This window comes from Manacus vitellinus, unplaced genomic scaffold (genome assembly GCF_001715985.3).
Source record: "Manacus vitellinus isolate BGI_N305 unplaced genomic scaffold, ASM171598v3 scaffold_34_pilon, whole genome shotgun sequence".
Classification (NCBI taxonomy): Eukaryota; Metazoa; Chordata; class Aves; order Passeriformes; family Pipridae; genus Manacus; species Manacus vitellinus.
In genome coordinates, this window is record NW_021940488.1 from 4201111 (window position 1) to 4221488 (window position 20378).

General features: G+C 38.0%; 1 long non-coding RNA gene across 1 annotated transcript in view; it reads right to left on the reverse strand.

Annotated features, from left to right (window-relative positions):
- Window positions 1-18378: 18378 nt before the first annotated feature.
- Window positions 18379-20378, reverse strand: part of LOC108640464 — a 90631-nt gene continuing 88631 nt past the window's right edge. The window contains exon 3 of the long non-coding RNA XR_001921197.1: window positions 18379-18432. This is a non-coding gene — a long non-coding RNA (uncharacterized LOC108640464). The remainder of the gene's footprint in view (window positions 18433-20378) is intronic.

Below are 20378 nucleotides of genomic sequence, written 5' to 3' on the forward strand. Positions count from 1 at the left end.
AATAGTAAAGAATTAAGGAGAATTTTCTCAAAAATGTAGGGGTATGAGCATTGCTCTTTTAGGGCAGAGTTTTCTCCTCTCTTAGTGCTTACAGTTGCATTTCAAAACTTTACAAACTTAAACAAGTCTGGACAGAGGAGAGATACTAAAAGAAACTGGGATGCATTGTTACACTTGTGGATGAACTATGTTTCTTTATTTATTTATTTATTTTCAGAAGAATGCTTTTCATACAATTTAGCAATCTTCTCTTCAATTTCTTCTTGCAATCTTTTTTCCATAGCTTCTACAAACACAAAGAAGGCACTTTTTGGACAGTGTCCATGAGCAGATTCATCTTTCATCACCGGTTGAAATACCAGAAAAGTAATACATTTTGAAATATGGCTTTTTCCCTAGATTGTTGTACTCATCCATAAGCTCTTTACTTGAGAAGGGATGTCCTAATGTATCCAAAGATAACCCACTTTCAAATATCAGATAAATGTTGATAACATCGGTTTGATGAAAAGTATTTAAATACAAATTAGACAATTATTTTCTGCATTAGAGAAGCCAGACACTTTCCTAATCATCATTTTTTACATTATGCTACTGTCTGACATCATAATGCTAGCTGGAGAGAGAAAAGGGATTTGTTCAAATTTAGCTTAATGTGATTGCTTTTATGATTTTATTTTTTCAGTTTAAGACACTCACATGCAACAGATCTGCTAAAATGCTAACCTAAAATTTCAATGTCATGTTTTCATTTTAAAATCTTGTAACAGTGTAGACACTTCCGCATCCTCAAGGAGAGGAACTCTGTAAAGGCTTTTAAAGCTGTCAAAGTTGTGTGCACAGGAAGTCACTGCAGGATAGAAATACTCTGCTCTCTTCAGAAAGACAGCTGCAGCCACTACCCTGTACAGCCTCAATGCTTCCTGTAAAGAAAATGAAATTCCCATTAAGAACTGTCTTTCCTGCTAGATCAATGATGTTTCTCTGCAAAGATTTATATTCTGGGTTTATATAAGACAGAAAGGATATCACTCTTCAGAAAAAAAAATAAAAAGAAAAGAAATATTAGTTAAATCACTCCTCCTTATATTATTCATTATTTCTGTCACTAACAGCAATCTCATTCCCATGACTTCAAAACTGGTAATAGTAATAATTACTTGAATTAAAGTGCATGTCATAGCACAAGAGGTTCCCAAATACATAGCCACAATATTTCTGCTAGACTGCATGAAAAATAGGTGAGCAACCATTTTGTTTGCCACCTCTTTTGGAAGAAGAAAAATTGAAGTTTGCAATGATGTTCTACACTTTCATAAGTAATGATGTGCTTTTAAATTCCACGGTACTGCAGTGATCGTTGCTGGAATGTCTAAGCTGACAGTTTAATTTCTTTTCAAAGTTTTAAAAAATTCCATTATCTTGTTGCCATGCTTCTGCACTTATAACTGCAAATTTAAATGCAAGGAAAGCAATCCAGCTTCTCTAGTAATGACTGAATATCATTATACGAAATTTCAGTAGAATTAAAAAATCATTTTTTAAGCATTTCTTAACATCCCAGTTAAGAGAAGGGAAAAGCACAAAAAAAAAGCACAAAGCAGATATCTTAGTTGTTTGTGTAAAAGAAGCATTGACCATAAGTCAAGTACTTGCCACTGAACAAGTAGCAGTTCAAGTTCTCTCCTAAATGGCATCTAAAGGGATGTTGCCCTCAGGCTTGTACATTTATTCAAATAATCACACTGAGGTTGCAGCTGCAGCATTCTTACAGAAGTGCCAGCAGCTCTTAATGCAGCAATCTCGACCTCCTAAGTCTTTCCTTCAAAATTAGGGAACTGCATCCAAACTGAATGAGTCACATCACCACCACTTCTTCACCCGTGTGTAAAGCCTTGACTGAGCAGAGCCCTGACTCACCGAATGAAACCACCGAAAATGTTGGTTTGGAAACAAACCCCAGGGTCCCTGGTGCTGCAGTGGGAAGTGGGTGTGTGGGGGTGTTTGTGTAATACCCAACTTGGAGTCTCAGGCTGAGTCAATGGTAAGGTTTTTCAGAGGTTCTCAGGGATTCACAGCTCCTCCAGAAAGAAATAGTTACTTTTCAAAATTTTAACTGTACATGTTTTTCCCCAAAAGTACACAGTGACTTACTGGCACAGGAATAAACAGCAGTTCCAGATTTACTGCCATTTCCTTATTCCACTGTGGTTTGCTATTCCTTCATGAAAACATGAGACAAGCCCATAACTTTGGTAACAAGTTGTATTTAATTTTGTTGGCCTTCTCTACCTTCACTTATATATCAGCATCATTAGCCTAATTTTTAATATATTTTCAGGCGATCCAGTATTTTCTGTCTTTTCTGACATTCCATACCTCCTGAATGTGGTATTACCCAGAGAACAGTGTGTCAAAGAAATAACAAAATGTAATATTATATATTCTTTTCACAAGAGATCAGCTCTGTGACAGGGATTCTTGGTAGCAAGAAGGCACCAGATAAGTCATGTGTCTGTCAAGGAATAAAGGTTCTCCCAGAGCACACAGATGACTAAGAACATTAATGAAGACCTGACTTGCAAAATATATTAATTTTGTTCAGTTCCCTCCACAGATCCCACAGACTTCTTCTCAGCTAGCTGGAAGAGAAGTTGGATCCTTCTGTCACAGATTTTATAAAAAAAGAGAAGTACCTGAACTTGCTATTACACAGAAACTATCACACAGTACTAGTGCATAGTCCACTTTTACTCTTAGATTACACAGTACATCTAACTCTCATATAAACTAAATAGATTATTAAATTTTTGGGGGGCATTAACATCAGACCAGTACTAGCAAAGGAAAAGTTTTAGTGCCAGATTCTGTTGCCTTGAGCAACACAGGCAAAAAAAAATGCGCACATTTTGCTAAACACAGAGCAAGCAAGCAGACAGCTCTTTTAAATGGATAGAATATTCAAATTACAAAAATTTTAATTTAATTCAAAATGTCAGAAAATAAATGAACTTAATTGATTTTGAATCTAAGTCATTCTGCTTTTAGATTAACTTGAAGTTTACATCTGAAATATTATTTTTGTTATGCTACTATCTATGGTTTTATAATTGCATCTTTCTGGTGTTGTCTTGCTTCTCAGGAAGTCTGCCTACTCTTGCACATAAGGGAGAAGGCAAATTGACCTTGTAAAGTGAAAAAGGAATAGTGATGACTCATATCTTCTAAATGCACAAGAAAAAAAGTAGAATTTCTTTTCTAGGCTTACAGTCTTTCCAGTTGCCATTAAAAGGTAGAATTTATAATGAATAAGAAGTTGTATATTGTGTGGTTTTATTTCTCTTGCAATATTTATTAAATACTTAAAGTGTGATTTGAATCAGAATAATGAGTGGAACATTCAGTGTGTTGCAGTTTTGTTTTTTCATGTCTTTATTACAAATATATAATATGAAATCGATGCATGTAAGTAAACTCAGAGTTTGGATAATAAAATTAACCTATAAAGAAGTTACCCTCTTTTATGATGAGTTTTGTTTTGCTTGGTGGTTTTTGTTTTACGTAGTAGGTTTTAGGTTGGTATGGTTTTGCATTCCTATTACATCCTGCTACAGTTTTTATACTCTTTACATTCAAAATCTGGAAAATATATTTTATTTTTTTCAGAGTTAAGAAGACAAGGATATGCTCTTCTACTGTTAAACTTCAACTTGAAGGAAAACATTTTTTTCTATTATAGAGATAGGAATGAAATAACTGCCTATGAAATTATATGCACTTAGTTATCTAAATTGCCTACTCTGAACGCAGTTAAAAAATTATGGATGATATTTTCTGCATTTACAATATAATTTTCAATAGGTCACCTTGCATAATTCTATTCCCTCCTGCTTTAGCACTCTCTTCTCCCTTTCAGCTCTTTGAAGTAGAGTCTTAACTGATTTTGAATCAATTACCAAACTACCTGAAGGCTCAGTGGAGGATCTGAGGTGTAAACACTACGATCTGAAGTTCTGAATCATGTTCCTCACATCACAGCCTGGTTTCCCATATCCTTTCTCATGCTGAATAACATTACATCTTGTGTGATCCTAATGATGTTAACACAACCATATTCAAAAAAGCTCCTAAACATACAGGAACAAAATCAGTATCTTGAGCTTTAAAAGCAACTCTCCTTATTTTTCTCTTATTCTATATTTCTACATTAAGGGACTGGAGCATCTTTCCTACAAGGACAGGCTGAAAGAGTTGGTCCTGTCAGTCTCAAGAAAAGATGACTGAGAAGGGACCTCCCCAAGGTCTGTCAGTGTCTGCAGGGAGGTGTCAGGGCATGGCCCAGGCTCTGCTCAGTGGGGAATGGGACAAGAGGCAACGGGCAGGAACTGATGTTCAGGAAGTTCCACCTGAACATGAGGAAGAACTTCTTTGCTGTGTAGTGACTGAGCACTGGAACAGATCACTCAGAGAGGCTGTGGAGTCTCTCTCACTGGAGATATTCCAGAACTGTCTGGACACAATCCTGTGCCATGTGCTCTGGGATGACCCTGCTTGAGCAGGGACGTTGGACCAGATGACCTGCTGGGATCCCTTCCAACCTGACCCACTCTGTGATTCTGTGACATGAGAATATAAGTGGTTTCTCTGTCATACTAAACAGATGAAGACACAAGAAAAAAAGGAAAAAAAAAACATTTGGAATATATGAAATATAACATTGCATAGAAATATTTGACAATTGCACTCATTCTCAGGGATTGAGAAACTAGTTCAAAAGCAAATTTCTTCCTGAAACAGTTAATTTTTTTCTGCCTTGACTAGTTATAGAGAGTAAAGTCATCAAAAACCTTTCTTCTGATGAATAGAGAGAAGTGGATTCGGGGAGAGATGGACAAACAACTCTGACAGGCCGAGTAGCCCCTCTATTATTGCCCATTGATGGGTGGCCAACACCACCCTCATTCTTCAGCAACGGACTGAGTAGAAATAGTTTATCTAAACAGTGATACCTGATTTCTGAGAAAAGCACCTGTAGGTAACACCTGAAGAGCTCTGTCATATGAGGTGTTGAGAGATATCATTTCTGTTAAAAGTTTATCCCAATTTCCAGGTTACACCACTTCTGTTAGTTTTTTCTGTTTTGGACTGAAATGACTTCAAAAGAAAACAAAACAAGTGCAGACAATAAAAAATGTGTACATGGCAGTAAATATGAAACTAAACTCTGTCATATTTGTCCACTTTTCAAAAGTAGAAGTAATTACATTGTAATCCTGTTTAATGACTCCCATTTGACATCATCTCAAACACAAGGGAGAAAGGCAGCATTTGATACAAATGCTTATGGGAAACACTTCACTGAATTGAATTCAATGCAGTGAATTGCAACTTCTACAACTTGGTGATTTTGACCTTAAATATTAACCTTTAGATGAATGAGATTTACATGCAAGGAGCAAAACAAGACAAGACACCATCAGTAAGGTGACTTAAAGCAAAAGCAGCATGGACCTATTTAGAAATAATTTCTCCACAATTTTCTATCTGCCATGTTATCAGCAATTAAAGACTATAACCTGAATCTATTATCTTCCCCCTGTACAAGAATGGTGGGCAGAAAATATCAGGCCTGTTTCATCAATGTCAAGTTTTCTGAAGTCAGGGACTCTTTTATGTGTTTACTTAATCTTCATTTAATTCTTTCCTGTAACAGGATAATAGGTACCTGTCAGTTGTTTTTCCATGCACCACTAGTCTTGAATAAAGTTATACAATACCTGGCATAGGGACTTCAATGTGGACATCACATTTTCCTCAGCCAAAACACTACCCCTTTCAGTAAGAAGACATGGAAAAAAAAACACATAAAAGTGAGAGTGAAATAAATACCTTTAGTAGGGACGACAGGATGTCTTTTCCTCCCACCTCAGACACATTCTTTCCACCATCAAGGCTTGTGGCATGCAGGCCTTTAAACTGCTGATTTTATGAATGGTGTGCATCCAGGACCACTCTGAAAATGAAACAGGACAGTAGATCCCATTATTGAACTGTTAGTATTTGCCAACTGTATTCTGGGGGATTTTCATGCTTCCCTTAAAAATATCACCAGCAAGTTTTTATCACTAGGCATTAAAATCAATCATTAGTCAAGACAGCACAGGCTGTTCACAGAAGAAATACTTTTTGTACCTGTAGCAACAAAACCGTCCTCCTGGAGCCACAAGTCTGCCTTCATAAGGGACATTTCATCTATACAGCAGTGCTTTGTGCTTCAGTGGGTTTTGGTTGCAAAGGATTTAGATACATTTCATCTCTTCAAGAGATGCATAACTCTTCTGAAAGAAGTTATTCTCAACATAAAGAAGGCTTCCAAGAGCTTGAAATGTCTTTTCATTTTTAACTATGTCAAGTGCTTCTCTCAACAACAAAATTTAAAATACACACTACAAAATCTGATTTTTGCTCCCTGTTACTTTCCTTTCATGTACTCACAAGTTTATGTTATTTACTTGGTCACAGGAGTACTGCCTGAAAGTGATGGAACTGCAGCGTAGATTTGATTCATGCACCCAATTGTGAAACTACTTCTTATTCATTAAAATTGCCTTCTAAATTTTATCTAAAGTTAAGGAAATCTATTTAAATAGACATGTCTCTTTTCGTACATAGTAGGAAGGGGTTGCAAATTTTTAAGTCACCATGAATAGATTTTATATTCTAACACCGATCTGAGATATCATCCAGGAAGTTCTTTTTAGTCAAATGACTTCTGTTCAGAATTGACTCAGTTTACTGACAGGGACTCTTGTATAGTAGTTCATATGAAACTTGAGTAGCTTAGTTTGATACAGAAGCTCAGAACTGGAAATTATGGAAGTTTTACCTGAATAAAAATGGGAAATTGAGGAATTTAAAATATTTTTCAGCTTACCAGATAGAAATGCCAAAGTCTGAGTATTAAAAACATGCATGTAATGAAGACACCTTCCAGAATGAGGGCTCTATTTTTACATAATGTTGCCATGCTGGTTGATTGCCCTTACCTTATAGGATTACATGCAGAGGCAGGTTCAGAAAACTCAATAGAATTTGAATTAAATTATTTTAATATTTTTTAAAGCTGCAAATACTGGTAATGAGCATATGCTGCTTAATTACTGTACCAAAAATATCACATTTAAACTATTTTGGGGACTTAAAAAATGGTAACAAATTCAGAAGTAAAACCCACTGAACAGTTGCAATAAAACATAGTAGAGGGAAAGAAGGAAGGAGTTATTTTATATATTGACAAGAAAATAAAAATATGAGAAGTGTTGTGGAGCCATCACTGCAAGTTAAGAAAACTTAAATCCCAGTAGTTAACACTTATTGTTCTGATAATCCAGACACTTTTTGAATTGCCTGCAGCCCATGTAAATAAACAAGTTAAAATGAGACCAACACAGACCAAGCCTGGGAACCTTCAAGACACTGTAACTGACTTTACTTTTTGTTGTTGTTCTTTTCCCAATTTAGTCACACAAACTGCGCAAAACCAAGAGTTGATACTTGTCAGTTCTTAATAAAGCTGTTTGAAATCTGAGCTGCTAAGAAAAGCTCTGCTCTAGATACAGGGGAGTGAAAATTGAAACAACTCAATTCTAGACACTTCACAACATCAAATAGTAACACAGAAGCTAGATGACTCATAGCTCTCAAGGTTAGGAGCTTGAATTCCCACATCCCATGTGCTTTGCCCCTGAGACATTCCAGGTGTGCCTGCCCTAGGAAAGACACTTCTCCACTATGTCTGAATTGACTAATGACTTCAGCCACACCACCCAAGTCGCAGAAGGCAAAGGCAGGAACTGGGAGAATGTAGAACTGTCTGCTGCAGGAGATCATTTTCACAACCATCCAAGGAACCTGAAGGTGCACAAGTCCATGGGTCTGGTGAAGTTCCCACTGACTTGAAAAGGGGAAGTATAACCCCAGTTGTTGAAAAGGGAAGAAAGGAAGAATGAACGACCTACAGGCTGCTCAGTCTCATCTCTATGCCTGTCAAGACCATGGAGCAGATCCTTCTGGAAACTATGCTAAAGCACAGGGAAAGAAAGAGGTGATTGGTGAATAAGGGAAAACCATGCCTGATAAACTTGGTGACCTTCTATGATGGGGTTACAGTGGCGGCTTACGTGGGAAAGCAACTGATGTCATCAACCTACACTTGTGCAAAGCTTTTGACACTATCCCACATGACATCTTTGTCTCTAAACTGGAGAGACATGGACTTGATGGATAGACCACTTTGCGCATAAGGAGTTGGCTGGGTGGTGTCACTCAGAGTTGTGGGCGATGCCTCTATGTCCAAATGGAGACTAGTGACAAGTGGCATTCCTCAGGGCTTGGGATTGGGCCAGCTCCATTTAACGTCTTTGTTGGTGACACAGATGGTGGGGTTGAGTGCACCCTCTACAAGTTTTCCCATGACACCAAGCTGTGTGGTGTGTTCAACACACTGGAGGGCAGGGACGGGCCATCCAGAAGGATCTTGACAGGCTTGAGAAGTGGGCCTGTGCAAAATCAGTTCAACAGGGCTAAGTGCAAGGTCCAACACCTGGGTTGTGCACTAGCACAATATACAAGCTGGGCAAATAATGGATTGAGAGCAGTGCTGAGGAGAAGGACCTTGGGGTGTCGGTGGGTGAGAAGCTCAACATGAGCCAGCCATGTGCACTGGCAGCCCAGAAAACCACCCATGTCCTGGGCTGCATCAAAAAGAGCATGGGCAGCACGTCGAGGGAGGTGATGCTCCCCCTCTACTCTGCCCTCATGAGACCCCACCTGGAACACTGCATCCAGCTCCAGGGCACCCAACAAAAGAAGGGCATGAGACAGTTGGAGTGAGCGCAGAGGAGGCCATGAAGATGATCAGAGGACTGGAGCACCTCTCCTGTGAAGACAGACTGAGGCTGTTCAGCATGGAAAAGAGAAGGCTCTGGGGAGACCTTAGAGCCCCTTCCAGTACCTGAATGGACCCTTACAAGAAACATGGAGAGGGACTATTTACAAGAGTATGTAGTGACAGGACAAGGACGAAGGGTTTAAAACTGAGAGTAGGTCTAAATTAAATATTAGGAAGAAGTTATTCACTGTGAGGCTGGTGAGGCACTGGAACACGTTGCTCGGAGAAGCTGTGGATGCTCCATCCCTGAGTGTGTTCAAGGCCAGGCTGGATGAAACTCTGAACAATGTGGTCTAGTGGAAGGTGTCCCTGCAAATGGCAAGGCATTGAAATTAGATGATCTTCAAGGTCCCTTCCAACCCAAAGCATTCTACGATTCTGTTTTATCATCTCTCACATGTAACAGCAAGACAGAACAACACTTAAAGGAATGTTAAACTGGCACAGTGCACTACTGAGGAGCTGTATTGCATTGATGACTTTATTCTCTACATGCCACCCAACCCACACATGTACAGAAGACTCAGAGACATTCTAATTAGAGGAGCACCATGCTGGTATAGATTTGGGATAAAATGTCAAGTACCGTCCTGACCATTCTTTAGCTAATAAGAAACCACAAACAGTTATACATACCAGACAAATGTGTCCAATTATTTCTTTGCTTAGATTTCTCTTTTTTTATATATATATACAGTGTCTGAGCAGGCTGGTGCATACTGAAAGGCATCTTATGACATCCAAGCACTGAGTGCAGAGAGACTCACACAGAGTCTCTGAAGACTCAAATTCATGAATGCCTTCTCATTCCATAATAACATTTCCTTAGAAGGTTTATTATACTGAATTAGTAGCTTAAACTGTGATTCCACAAGCCTCCATAAAGCAAACAGCTTAACTTGCTAGGATAGAAATCTCTCCTACATTAAAAAGACTCTGCAGTTATTCTTAATCCCAGGTGAATCAAGTGTTACATTTGGTGTCTTGTTTTAGGCTGCATGAATTGGGAAAAAGTCAGTTTAGATTTTAATAACTTGAAACAGCAGCTAGGAAACATCCGTAAAGAAACTGGCCTCTTGGAGCATATCCCTGGTCTGTTCCCCCTTCCTGTGCAAATAGGAGCTGCTTCCTCTGCTGGAAACAACAATAATAAGCAACACAAGCTGGAGGCTTTCCAACAAACATGCTCTGAAGTACTTAACCCCCCTAATGCAGAAGATGTCAAAAAGATTGTGTCACATTCCTGTGTTTTAGCAGAGAATTGGCTTCTCTCCTTGCAGCCAAGTGCACAATGTGGCTAGAAGAAAACTCTCCGAGTTGGACTGAGATGTGGTCCCTTGCTGGTGAAAACACACAGCATGGCAAACTCTCTTAATTTGCATAGCAATTAGTAGCCAAGGACAAGCTGTAAAACCAAAGATGGACAAATATGATATGAAAACAAATTTCATGCTGAAGGTTCTCAGGTGTTTTTAGCAGCACTGTCAAATGAGAAATATGATTTGAGAGAAATGTGAGTCTGATTAAGCACTCTTTTCCCTCAACTTTACTCTGGCAAAAAAAGGAAGATTTTGACTGTAGTAACTGCTGCAGTATAAGCCTAGGCAGCACCACTATTTTTAACATGCACTTAATTTGAAGAGAAATCTCCTTTGCCGTTCAATGCTACTTTCTGTTAGCTTTAATAAATAGCATTTAAACTTTTCCTTCACAGAGCCTGAATGCTTTTCTTACTGGGATCATAATAAAACAAGTCTGGGTGTTTTCATCCTCTCTGAATTTCCAGATGAGCAATGGTATCTAAACTGCTATTTAAAATGCGTGAGTGGTGTGATGTCCTGAGACTTTGCAAAAAACCAAGATTGTTCATCACATGTAACTGTCATGGCAAGCCAGGATTTCAACTAGAGAAGTGCTATTGCTAATCAGAACGGACAAAAGGAGCCCCTTAATGTAAATTACTGCTCTACCATTCAGTGGGAGATTTTCTCTCTGAAAATCTGTGTGATAGAATACTGCATAAAAACAATGTATGCATATTAAAATGGCAAAATGCTCAATATTGGTTAATTTGTACCTAGAGGATCATCACAGCATTCTGCTGGGCTGCCTTGAAAAGACAGGTTTTGGTTTTAAGTGCTTGGGTTCTCAGAATGGTGGGGACAAATACAACGGAATCCAGCTAGAAATCCTACAATGAATGGGCCATTTCACAGAGCTTCCCTAAGGCCCTGTCCCCTGCAAATGACACTCTTAAGAACAGACACAAAAATCATGATTTTGAAAACAGTCTTGCAGAGGCCTGAAGGGGTGTGTAAATGCTGTGTGTCAAATGGGGAAGAAAAAAAGCAAACCCAACAAACCACTATGCTCCTCAAAATACTACATATTTCATTTACAGAATCATAGAATCTCCTGAGCTGGAAGGGACCCACAAGGATCATTGAGTCCAGCTCCTGGCCCTGCACAGGAACATCCCCAAGAGTCACACCATCTGCCTGACAGTGTCATCCAAACACCTCTTGAACTCTGGCAGGCAGCAAAGGACAATGTTATTTTTATAATATCTTTACTTCCTTACCCTTTCTAGATATATTTCTCTCCTGACTTGAAGCCTGCTCGTGTAGTCAAGCATCAAATATGACATTCTGGTTTACTCTAAAGTTAAGAGAAGCTTTGGTATTCACCTTATAAAAAGGTAAGTGTTCAGCTAAAGCACAAAAAATTGCCAGTGGCTTGCAATATTTGATACTGTATTTGCTGTTCCACAGCATTTGTACTGAATGAAAGACTAGAAACTTGGTTATTTGAAATATACCTTGTCCTTAATAGAAAATGAGAATTACTACTTAAAGAATGTACAAAACAGTCTTCATAATGTATACCCAGGAAATCAAAAAGAAAACAATTTCTTTGTAGAAAGAGTTGTGGGCATTCAAGTTTAAATTTTGCCTCAGTGTAACTGCACCATTCATTGTCACTAGATTATAGGGTATTTTAGGCATTTTAAGTAGCGGGAATGCAGACAAAACCACAACAATCAATGTTCTTTTCAAATAAATGTGAATAAGATACCAACAATTTGATTAAAATTGTTCCCCAAAAGCCATACTATTATTACACTGAGATAAAACAACCTGAAACAGGTTAATAAACATAAACATTTATCTAAATTCATTTCATTCTCTGCTTTTCAAAGTATGACAAAAACTTCAGTAACAAGCATTTACTTTATTCTCAAGTACATAAAGTCAAGGGGGAAAAAAAATCAGTTTTGCAGTATTGAGACTGGAAAGTACTCACATTGTGAAAGAAACTAGTTAGAGATGGGAACATATCTTTTCTGATTTCAACAAGGAAAATTCACAGGAGATAGAGTTTAGAAATTAAAAGGAATTAGAAAGGTAAAGAAGAAAAAAAACAATTGGATTGAAACACACAGTCAAAAATAACCAAGTGCTTTCATGACACACTCGAACCATATATTTCTAAAAGGGCTAAAAATACACAGAACTCCATAAGACATAATATTGTGCTTGCCTGAGGAGCATAAAGGTCAAACAACAAAAGGTGTTTCCCTTCTACACCAGAGAATATTGACATTTATGTTAGTTCAATTCACGAACAAATTAATGTAGGTAAAAGTAACCTCATGGAAACTTCCCGGTACAGCATCCTATCCAGACATTTTGAAGCATCAGTATGACAACATGAATGGTTGGAGTTCTCAGTAAAGACCAGACCTTTCTTCAACATACAACTGAAATTGGTATGGGTGGGGGAGAATACTGCCATGTACTTTGAGCCCCGTGTCTGTAAGAAGAATTGAGAACATTTCTTTAAGTCAAAGGACTAAAGTTAGTTATGTGAATAAAGACTTTATGGAGTTGAGATTTTACTTTGCACATTTTATCAGCGAATCAGGGAGGTCTTCAGGAGGCAGTATCCTCATTTTTACAAGCAAACTATAGTGATATAATTAGTTACAGACATCAAGCAATTCAAGGACACCACTAAGATGAGCCCTAGTCCTTCATTTTCCCCAAGCCACATCACCAGACCACATTGCTTTTTAAGGACAGTTGATGACATAACTTACAAAATATAGTGACAAGTGCACTGATGGATAAGATGTTTTAGAATCTATCTGCAGTTTGCATTTATTTGTAAGAAATTGACTCTATATTTATTGAACAACTACTATTTATGAAGTATCTGATTCGTGTGTTCAGTTAGTAAAGGATAAAAATATGAAAAAGGGGCAAAAACATTTGAAAATATAGCCTGCCTTGCAATACAATTGTTCTTAGAACATTATGAAGAAAGCTGGAGTTTAAAAGAAACAGCTGTGCTGGTCAAGTCTGACCAACTATTTACCCAAAGGGGAAAAAAGAAAATCTAAAAAAACACTTTTCTTCCTCTTCTCTCTCTCTGCTTTTGGCAGTACATCAGCATGTAAGTGAAATCTCCTATAAACTAAAAATTAAAAAAAGAAACCCACCACCTCCCTCCCAAAAAAATCACGGCCCTCCAAAAAAACCAACCAACCAAAAAACCCCAAACCAAAAATAAAACAAACAACAACAACAAAAAAACAAAAACAAAAACAAAATAACAAAACACCAACAAAAACCAACCAACAAACCCAAACCTAAACAAACAAGAAAAAAAAATAAAGAGAAATAAATAGGAAGGGAAAGATGTCTGGACAAGCTCTGAATTAAGAGGTCTAAATTGGTAATCTCAATGATATTTGCTGCTCAACAGGAAAGTTTGAGTTCATGAAAACTGCTGATCAGGAAGGTTCTCATCAGTAAGATGCCAGCTTAACTCAGGGAAAAGAAGAAACTGCTCAGAAGTTAGTGAAAGGTACAGTCTGAGAAAGAACAGCTTGGGGCTAAAAAACCTGTCAGAATAGACAAGTCGCACAAGTGAAAAAGCTGGTGGATCTGCAGATGAAAGCAATCCCAGAGGAAATTACAATGCTAAAGCCCATCAGAGCAAGGTAACACAGAGATCAAATAGAAATTTTTGCTCTTACTGCTGCCATCAGACCCAAGAGGCAGATGGGAAAGTGTCCACCCCGACTGCAGCCCCTTCTCCAGAAAAAACCCTCCTAGAATGAGGCTGTTAACAAGAAGTACCTCCTTGGTACTTCTCATGGAATGATGGAACCCATCCTTAAGTACACAAAATCCACTGCTCTGGTATTCCTTAGAAACTGGAGAAATGGACTAAAATAGAACCAAAATAACTTACAGACAGATACCTGGGTATGAGGAGAAAGTCCCATATATTAAGCCATTCACGAATCTATACTTTTTAAGTTTATATTTTAAGGAAATAATTATATAAAAATTGTGATGAGGAAAAAATACATAGCAAGAAAGTATGCAAGTCAATTCTCTGCTCACCTTTGATGATGGAGAATCCTTTTCAAATTCCTAATCCAAAAGTATACTAGAGAAATACTGATAATAACTTTGTGCAGAAATACACAGAGGCAAAATGGCAAAGACAGCCTTTCCTGAGTCATGGATTGTAGTTTCAAGTCCTCATTTTCATACAGTTCCTTTCGGTAACTTTTTGAGAAAAAAAGGAAATTAATGATAGACAGGGAGCCAAGGATTTCTTTGTGATCTATTTAGAAGTGTAACTGTACATATAATTTAACTAGACTAATAATTATCATTAAATTGTAATAGCTCAAAGGACAACAAAACCACATAATTAGTGATAACTTCAAAATTATTGTGCAAGAAAACTTAGAACAATTTACTCTTTTCCTCTGATGTTATGTCTACCCTCCCCAAGACACTCTGGGTGGCAGGATGAGAATCTGGGGGTGCCACAATGAGTCACCAGTGTCCCCAGGTCTTACTGGGAGAGTTATAATGTTAGTATTGAGGTCTCTTCCTCATATCTTTTCAAATTATCTTTGCATGTTGTCCCTTTTTTGTATTTTTTTCAGGGTATCCTCCATCCAAATGGTATCTTTCCATAAAAGAAAAAACAAACATAGGAAAAGATCATAGAATCAATCATAGTATCACAGAATGGCCTGGACTGGAAGGGACCTTAAAGACCATCTTGTTCCAAACCCCCCACCATGGGCAGGGACACTTTTCACTAGACCATATTGCTCAGAGCCCCATCCAACCTGGCCTTGAACGTCTCCAGGGATGGGGCATCCACAGCTTCTCCAGGCAACCTGTGCCACAGCCTCCCACCCTCAGTAAAGAATTATTTCTTCTTTACTGATTTCTGTAATCTAAACATACTCTCCTTCACTTTAAAGCCATTCATTCCCCCTTGTCCTGTCCCTCCAGGCCCTTGTAGATAGTCTCTCTCCTTCTTTCTTGTGGGTTCCCTTCAGGTACTGGAAGGCTGCAATTAGGTCACTCCAGAGCCTTCTCTTCTCCAGGCTGAACAGTACCAGTTCTCTCAGCCTTTCCTCATAGGAGAAATAAAAGACCATAAATAAATAAATAAATTCACAAACAAGTATACATATATAAATAAATATATAAAGTGTAAGCATCCACAGAAAAGTGTGAACTCACTCACAAATATCAATAATGTGCATGCTCACAAAATATTATTGAATTCAAGAACTTTTCTTTTTTTCCAGCACTTCAAACACTATTACACTCATTATCTTGATAAACACTCTTTATCCTCCCTATTATTTCCCCTAATTATGGCCTTTCTGTTTCTCTTCTCCCTGAAGTTTTCATCATTGTCTTTATGCTGAGTCTCCTCCTCAGCGGATACATGTAAAACCTTTCTGTGCCTATGAACACCATAACATTTGCAACCTGCCAGCTGATTTCACTGTGGTTGAAAGATAAAGTTTTGTTATGTTCTACAAAGGTTGTGAAAGAGGAAAGCTAGGTAGGGCAAGGAGGGCTCCCTGGGCATGGTGCTGAATAATGAGCGTGAGCTTTACTAGAGTCCAGAGAATGTCCAAGTGAGACTCGTTTCCAGAAAAGAATTTATTCAGAGCTCACATACTTTGGAAAAATAAAGGCAAAACTTCATTTACCCTGGTGATGTGAAATACTTATTTCATCTTATTTCTTTCTGGAAAGTAAGGAAAGACTAAAATATAGCCTTATGTATTGAGAAAGCTATAGCAGTCTTATCTTACTCCACATATATTTTAGTGAATTGAGTTTTGCATTGCTTGCCTGTGTTTCCTTTGCATAGCACTAAACCCCCTCTTAAAACCACAAAATTACCATTTTGAAATTGCCATAAGAATCACTCAAGTCTCTACCACATCTATTGTCACTGTAATATTTTTCAGGAGACTAAGTCTGTACTGTACGATTGTCTTCTGTCCTTTGAAACCACAGTTGCTGAAATTAGGTATCAGATTTTTAATATCTCTTACAATCTGTTACAGGTGCTTTATTACCTCAACCTTTTCAATATTCTGAATGTTGGTTGCTGTCTTTCCCTTCCACACAGTTTACTGTCTCACTAAACTGTGGGAAGAAAGATAATGGCCAGCAGGCCAAACTGCAAAATATTAAAGCTGAAAGAGAAAAGGTCAAAACTTTCAAAATCCACTGTCCTGTTTTAAGTATTTCAGGAATTTTAATAAACTCATAAAGAATCCTTGATTTTATTTTAAGAATGAGGAATAAGCTACTCAAGGATTTTTTAAAAGAGAGATAGTAATGAGCTGAGTATACTTGGTTGATTTTTCAATTAAAAAATAAAAAGAGATTAAAAGTTCCTTTTCTATTGCTCATTAAAATTATTCTCCTTTTCATCTGGGGTAAAAATTTTCATTTTCAAATACTTAACATAAAGGCAAAATAAAAAAATGAAAAGCTCATTTCTCAAAATAGCGAAACAAGGACATTCCACTTGTAATCCCCTCTCTCCATCTCTTTTTCTGCAATAGCACATAAATTGGATCAATTTACCAAGTGCCTGGGAGATCCAAGTTTCATCTCTGTCATCTGTTTGAGAAGGCTGAAATCTATGGTTTACACAGAACATTGCCTTCCAAACGAGCATACTCTGATGTCAGAGCAAGGGACAGTTTCAGTCTCCTTTTTTTTTGCAGTTTTCAAGTATTTAAATACTGAGTATTTAAAGACAAAAAGTCACCAAGATAACTTGTAGGGGTGTTGGTGATTCTTGTCCGTGCCTCAGTAAATAACTCATTTTTATGCAAAACAGCTTAATTTTGGAAGAGACTGCCCAGAGAGGTGGCGGAGTCCCCATCCCTGGAAGTGTTCAAGAAATGACTAGATGTGGCACTCAGTGCCATGGTTGAGCTGACACAGGCCAGACTCGATGATCTTGGAGGGTCTTTTCCAACATGAATGATTCTGTGATTCTGTAATTCTCTAAGTAAGACTAAGATATCCACCCCACTGAGAAACATCCTGTAAAATATCCTGTAAAAAGCCTGCAACAATGCTTTTCCACTTTGTAGAAGAATTTTCTTGATCTGCTGATTGCCTAATACTGAGAAAATAATCTGGAACAGGATGACTACCAGTTTCACAGTGGACATCTGAATAGCTACAGGAAGACTATTCGAAAAATAGTAAGTATACAAAAGGCTTTTCATCTGCACAATGGCAAAGCAGGAGAAAAAAATATTAATTCTTCTTTGGATCTTTTTTCCTTCACTAATTGAAATGCTAAAATTGATCTAGAGTGCCTTCATCTTCTGATAACTTTCTCATAAAATGGATATCGCTTCACAGTTGAGTCCTATCTCATGGCAAACTGCATTTTGGTAACAGCAAAGAATTGAGCTGGCATCTTCTTTGCCCATTTTTTAGCTACTCTCAAAGACAAGCATAGTGCTGTTAGATAAACACAGTTTCAGCATAACAGTCCAAATTCATCCTTGCTTAACCCCCCCATGTCTTGGTGTGACAGTTTTCAGCACAGAACAGATGCTTCCACTCTGCATAGCAGCATGAACTACAAGTACAGTCATCTCTCATAAATCTCATTTATGACAAAAAAAAATCAAGTTCAATAAATATCTGAATCATGCTGGATAATTTAATATGGTTATAACCTTTTTTCCCCCTAACTTTTAATTTACTGTCTTTAAAAATAGTGTACTGCAGATAATATGTTTGTATTTTGAGAAGGTTTTTTAACGTACTGTAATGTAGTCTGACTTAAGGATATGTTCAACAAAATTAAATTAAAAAAACTTAAACTCCCAATATGAGACCACTAAAATGTGTAAGATAAGTACACTAGAACTTGTTTGCAAATTCTGGGCTTGGGTGAGGTTTTCCTTGTTTGGTCACTGCTGGCAATGTACAAATACTGAATTACTCTTCAAATTTTTAATATATAGTATTATTGTTACCTACCATAAATAATGATTTACCATCTGTTTCACTACATAGCTTTTGCCTTACAAAATTCTTCAGAGTAGTTGCTGCAGGAGGTCACATCTGTGCCCATGAGGTGCTGCACACACAATTCATCGTCTGCCAGGGAAGAAGAGCTTATCAGCTTGTGAAAGGAACTGTACTGTTTTCAGAAGCCAAGCCAAACTAGAACTATATGGGCATATCATAGAATCATGGAATCATAGAATGGCCTGAATTAGAAGGGACCTTAAAGATCATCCTGTTCTAACCCCCCTGCCATGGGCAGAGACACTTTCCGCTAGACCAGGTTGCTCAGAGCTCCATCCAACCTGGCCTTGAACACTTCCAGGGATGGGGTAGCCACAGCTTCTCTGGGCAACCTGTGCCAGGGCATCACCACCCTCCCAGGGAAGAATTTCTTCCTAATATCCAATTTAAATCTACTCTCTTTCAGTACAAAGCCATTCCCCCTTGTCTCATCATTACATGCTCCTGTCTCTTCTACGCTCCCTTTAGGTACTGGAAAGACACAATTAGGATACTCCAAGTCTTCTCCAGGATAAAAAATCCCAATTCTTTCAGCCTTTCCTCATAGCAGAAGTGTCCCATCCCTCTAATCATCTTGGTGGCCTCCTCTGGACCTCGCTCCAACAGGTCCATGTCCTTCCTGTGCTGGGGACCCCAGAGCTGGAGGCAGCACTGCAGGTGGGGTCTCACCAGAGCAGAGTAGAGGGGCAGAATCCCCTCCCTCCCCTGCTGCCCACACTGCTTTGGATGCAGCCCAGGACATGGGGGGTTTCTTGGCTCCCAGTGCACATGGCCAGGGCATGTCCAACCTCTCACCCACCATATATTACCCTCTCCCACAATACCTTTTTTTTTTTACTACAGACACAGCTTAAAGTATCCTGCCAATAACATCAGAGCATATCTAACCACTAGGTATGGTATGCACCTTTTATTGCTTCTGATTATTCATGAATGACATTAAAAATGTGTAAGTCAATTTTCCTGGAGAAAGTTAACAGCACAACTAGCTAAGAGGAACATAAGCTGGGTAGACCAGCCTGCCTAAGAGCCCAAGTTACAGCTAATTTTGCTGTGGCAATGGTGGAACTCTTCCAGATTGTTCTTTCAGGAAATGTATGAACATTAAAAAAATAAAAATAAAAAACCCAGCAAGTGGTATTTTGTGTCACAGATTATTCCTGTGAAACACAAAGCAAGTAATGCTTGAGTAAAAGCGACATTTATGTACACTAAATGTTTACGAAGTTCTTGATGTGCTCCTTGTGTAATTATCTCTGAACACTGCAGTCTGACATGCAAGGAAAGCGAGAACAGCTGTTCATTTTAGAGCCAACTGTTATTTTTGCCTTTATATACTTATATCTATTTTCAACATTTTTTTGCATGCAGATATACACATGCACAGATATATGTACACAGAAGTGCACACATCTGTACATTTGCAGATAGACACTGATAGCTGGATAAGAGAGTGAGCCTTACTTGTGCTTCACAGTCTGTCAGTAAAAACTGGAGCTGACTCTCCTTGTGAATGGCTGGCTAAGCTGGAACAAAATTAAGTATTAGAAATAGTCAAGTTAAATAAAGATACTTTCTGCAGAAAAAAAAAGCCACATGGTAAAACTTTGGGGGTTTTGTGGGATTTTTTTATGGGCTTTTTTTTTTAATCTATGTTCCTAATAAACTACATTTACTGACTTATTGAATTTTATTTCCTTGTGCAGATAACTCAGGAAACAGAAAGCTGGATTCAGCCATTTTACTCACACCAATAATCCATTTCTCCATGTACCATTAATCACTGTTGGAGCATTTCATTAATCACTGTGGGAAAGGGTATCAGACATGGTCTACAGCAAACTTGGAATGTTACACTGGATCATGGAAACAAATCTTCATTTAAGAAAGAGAAACCTACTCATGACTAGCTCCTTGAAAAAAAGTACTGACTAGACTCATCAGTTTACTCTGGCCACTTAACATCACTGAGACAACAAGAAATACTTGAAATATTTATACCCTGGTTGCAGCTG